Genomic DNA, 5,320 nt, shown 5'->3' on the forward strand with positions numbered 1-5,320 from the left:
ACCCGGTCTTCCCCTTCTTCCTCTGGTGTCCCCACCGTGGGTAAAAGGACAGAGGTATATTTGAGAGAAAGGCATTTTGGATGATTGAAACAAAGGCAGGTAGAGAGAAAGGCAGTTTTAGAAAAGGCAGTTGGGCTGGTCGCTGCTTCTCATTCCATATTAATATGTACTATCAGCGTCGAATGAAATGCGAACAAAACACCTGAAACGCGAGCACAAAAAATCAAGAATATTAGAGGCTGCAGGTGAAATACAGGCATGGCCTATTAACATTTCAGAAGAGCGGTCTTGCCGGCTTCGATGGAAAAATCAACTGCTCATGTATTTTGCCTCCCTAGTATAATATCTGCGAGTTGTGCTGTTCGGGTTTCAATTGGCTTGTTCGCGTTTCAATTGACGCTGATAGTACTTTTCCAAAGTTGAGAAGATCGTCATCGTACTGACGGAACGTCGCTCCCTTCGTCAAGCTGCTCAGTCCCAGATGGAAAGTTCATAGTGTCTTATACAGTCTGTGAAAGGACACCTCTGACGAGGTTAATTTCACGAGCTACGCGCACTTGCGATCTCGTGGCTTGAGCGAGCTGGTGTTCGGCTTCATGTAGACATGCTTAGCAGGAAACAGCCAGGCCTTTCACGGAGAAATGCACTGCAAGGCTCGCACATCTCATTTTCGCGGACCCTGTTTTTCGTCCGCATTGCAGACCATCCTAGCAATGGGTAATACGGGTCCGAGATCGGCTAGACAGCAAAGATCAGTCATGTCTCTTATTGAATGAAAGACTTTCATGTAAAAATAAAGGCCTTTCAATCAATCAGTAAGGTTACGCTGTTAGCGCATGCTACAAACGCAGCAACGTGGGTAAAGAAATGGCTGTTCGGGTTATCGATATGAGCCTGGAGGTAGAGGAAGATCTGGAAGCAGTAGACAAAGCAGATATTCTCGACAGAAGACTCGCACACGCGGAAAAGTGGAGAGGAAATTTCGCAGTACTGTGGTTTTCAATCTGCTGGAAAAATAAACAAAGATAATTGTGTAACCCATGCGGGCTTGCATGAAGAAGTGGCGGAATCGACGGGAAGGCATTCCGGTAGCAGTATCATAGAGCATTCGGCGCATTTATATATTGTGACGCCTATTAAAAGGCGATACCTATTCTGCGCGGTCGGTGTCGCTGACTAAGCCGAAGATGAGGAGAACGAGGTTGGGGGCGTCTCGTGCTCGGCAAGCGGACCCAGCTGCTTTGAATCGCCAGTCCCGGTCTTAATAAACCCTTGGTAGTAAGAATATAATACTTTTGCCGCAAAATTTTCTTTAATGCTACTTTGTTCATCACAGTCAGGCGTATACTTACTGCGATCTGTAAACAATGGCTTTTTAACAAAAGTGATTACAAATGAAAACTGCTTTTAAGCAGAAAGGCACAGCCCAATCCTCGCTACTTCCTGTTCCCTATTGGCGAAACCATATTTTTTCTCTCTCCAAAGCACACAGCATGAACACAAAGGAAAAAGTGGAGCGATTTGTAACAGAGTCACAGCTTGCTGTTTAGACATCATGCGTCCACACTTTGACAGTTGTAAAAAGCTGTACATGTCTCCTTGTGTTCACGAGTGTGTAGAGGCCCGCCTCTGTCTCACGAAATGTGTGCTAAAGAACTCAGGAAGATGGAACGTCACAAAAAGGCTGTCGGCCCTCTATGTGAGTTGTCACTATCTGGAACGCGTCCGAGATGCTCCGAAGCCGCACTTTTTAGATAGTTCTCGACCAAGAGTTTCGGGCGGCAGTCGCTTGCTTTTCTTCTTTAAACGCGCTCTTTTGCCCTTATTTAAACCTTCCCTGCTGTAACTCTTCTTTAACCCCGACCTATAGTAAATGACTATGTCCCACAAACAATTCTTCGAGAACGCGCCGTGGTCACTTTGTATGTCGCATCTTTGCCTTCTTATGAACAGGTCGACATTTCTGCTCAGCCCGAACTTTTCTTTTTGTAATACGGTTAGTAGAAACGCTGCTTGCTTTTAAATGGTGGTTGTTTGCCCTCAAACACAGAAAGTCACCGGAAGGAACATATAGGTCGAAAACTACACCGAAAAGCAGCGAATGCTCACGCGGACTCCACCAACATAACAGTCAAGATAGCCTGTAGAGTGTATACTCCGTTTCATACATAGCTGTCAACGCAGCCAAGGCTACGGCGCCTGTTCGCGTTCCTCGTCCGCATCGTAATGTAGTGCGTCGAAAGTGACAAGAGTAATGAACTCAAAATTAAAGTTATTTTTGGTTAATATTGCAGCATAATAATAATGGTGTTTCATTTTGCAAAAAGATTGCTTTTTCTTTAATGTTCTTCAAAACAGAGTGCCTTAGTTTTCTGGTTTTTTTTCGGCTCCTCCTGTATCAGGTTTTCGCAGCTAGGCCGGCCGGTGATGTCTTCCGCGTTCGTCTTTCGGTTTCCGAGTATGGAGAAAATGGCACCGCTATCGCCTACTCGCTTGTTTTCTTCGCCCACTGCGGCTTCAAAAACATCTCCTGCTCGCCTGTTCTCCAAGCTGAAGTCTCCGAAATTTTCGAAAGACTCCAAGCAGGTTATTGTCAACGTTTACTCTAGCGTAAGGAAGCGCTTCCCGGAGAAGACTGTGCGCGAAGTTCTCGAAACTGTGGGCGAGATGACCGGGGTGAGCCCTCGGACAGTTGCGAGGTTCAAGAAGGAAGGTCTCGCTACTGGAATAAGATCACCGCAAAAACGACCTAGCCAGGTGACCATATCAGCTCTCGCAGTGTTAAATATGACAGCTTTGCAGTCAACGCCATCCGACTCAAGTTACATCGTATGTATGCCGAACGCGAAATACCTACTTTGGACAGAATCAACGATTAAATGCCGGCCGCAACGTTCACTCTCGCTGCCTGCGCTTACACCTCACTGGTGTGTAAGAAGCCCGGATTTTTACTCGTTTATATTGATACCGCGAGAGGACGACGACGAGCTACCGTGAGGAGAACGAACAGCGAGCTTCGTCAACTTCTTCGTGCGCCCTCTTACTGAACCACGGTACCTCGTCGTCGTCTTCTCACAATAACAATGTCACCTGCAGCGGCAAGTGCGCTAATATACGACACCACTTGTTGCGTTCGATGGCCTGTGCAGCGGAATCTCTGCTCAGGGCCTAAAAATGTAGAGCTTTCAACAATCCCCATCTCGCCGCACTAGCTCACTCCCATAACACACCGAATCCGACATCTAATACAAAACATTACTACGACCGGAAGGACTTCAAAGAATTTTCCTTGTGACAACAGCTCAAAGAGGAGACCCGAGTCAGACGCTCCTCACTTTAAAGCCGCCGAGTACACCGATCAATACAAGGTTGCCGCTAGCCGAGGCTGCTCCGAATAATCGACGCCACACTGAATTCTATCACCACACAATGATTCATTGTGTGCCGCATGCTAAAAAGTCGTTCAGTACCCGAGAAAAGCACTTCGCAATCACGTCCGTCGCCAATACACTACACTGCCTTTTCCCTTCGAGACAAGTAAACAGCGCTGTGTTTTTCAAAGTAGGTATTAGAGTTTGACAGTTTCGAGTTTCTACCTAATGAATCTTTTAAGAAAAATAAAAAAAATAAAAAAACCCAACCGAACCGGGAGTCGAACCTAGGCCCTTTGTAAAATGAACAGAAAGGCGCGCGCTTCGTACCACTCAGCCACGACGCGAGGCGGACGGATACATTTTGCTTGTTTTTTGCAGCGGACTACTTTCGTACCTTTGGCAGCGTTGACAGCTATGTATGAAACGGAGTATAGCGTCACGCATGGCCAGTTACGACTTTCAAATCGATCACTTATCGGCCAATCGCACCGCATTTTTATGGTAATGTTATCGTCTCAGTACTATTGCATCTCTGTGCTATCTTTACATCGAGCCCAAAACGAGCGACAGCAGAACACAAGTGACGCTAAGCACGTATACTGTCTCGAACGTCATCATACAATTTACTAGAACCGAATAATCTAACGTGCGGTCGTTCGCGAAACCTTGCCCTGAAATCCTTGTGATGATTATTTATTACGCGAAATATTTCGTGTCTTCAGGGCGAAAAGTATGAAAAGTAGTTTCGGGAAAGTTTTAAGCACAGCTGAAGGGGGTTCCCGCTAGAGGTCCAACGGAGATGCATGTGCTTCGTACGGGCTCCGAGTTCGAGCACCTTCTGCAAGAAAAAAACCCAGGATACTTCGACTCCGACACACGGACAAGAAGCGTGAGTCTATAACGCACCTTTCAAGACCTCATTTAAGCAAATCGGAGCTCGGGCGACCGAGCTCCGACTGTCTAAGGCCAGCGTCGCCCCGGCGCCCTAGCTTACCCGAACGCCAGGCCTGGCGCGGCTCGAACGCCACGGCGGCAGTCATGGAGTACGCCGTAGTTGGGACGAACGCCTCCCCAGACGAATTCGAAACGGCCGATTGGAAAACTATTGTTTCCTACCGTAATCAGGACCCCAAAGCTGTGTCATTACCATCTCAGAAATCAGACAAGCAGACCGAAAAGCCGAAGGCAAAACCTCTCCCTCCGCTCCATCCTATGAAACCGCTTCCACGACTACCGGAAGCAGACTATAAAATAATAGACAGACCAACGGGTGGTGTAGACATCACGCGCTACACCGAGAAATCCATCAGGCAAGCTATCGCATCAGCGAGCGGCATTACAGCGGCCGAGGCTGATAAAGACCAATCTAGGACGAACTGTACAAAGAATGTATTCACCCTATCGACGCCGGTGCAGGCAAACGCACTACGCTACGTCGCGGTCAAGCAAATGAAGATAGAAGGCAAAGACATCATCATGACATCGTACATCGCCCCTCCGGACAAGGTCTTGCAGGGCATCATCTACCGTGCTTACGATGGCGAAACTCATCAAGAAATGATGACAGAATTTCGGAAAAGAAACCCAGACATCGTCCAAGCACGAACCATGGGAAGAACAACAAAGTCCCTCCTGCTCCACTTCGACGCGGACGAATTGCCAGATAGCATCGTATACTTTGGAGTCCTGTACCCAGTCTACCCCTTCATTCCTAAAGTAGAGGCGTGTACGAACTGCAGAAGAGTCGGACACAGAAGAGACGTATGTCCGGAGCCACCGCAACAACGCTGCCCGTACTGGGGCAACACCTCAAGGAAGAAATCTGCGACTCAGTCTGCATTGTCTGCGGAGAAGGGCACCCACCGCACAGGCGATAACAGATGCAAGAAAAGATTTCAACGACCCCACACTACAGCATCGGAGCACCAGTCAAGATCCAAATCCCG

Source organism: Amblyomma mixtum, chromosome 6 (assembly GCF_055824585.1).
Source record: "Amblyomma mixtum isolate Tamu chromosome 6, ASM5582458v1, whole genome shotgun sequence".
Classification (NCBI taxonomy): Eukaryota; Metazoa; Arthropoda; class Arachnida; order Ixodida; family Ixodidae; genus Amblyomma; species Amblyomma mixtum.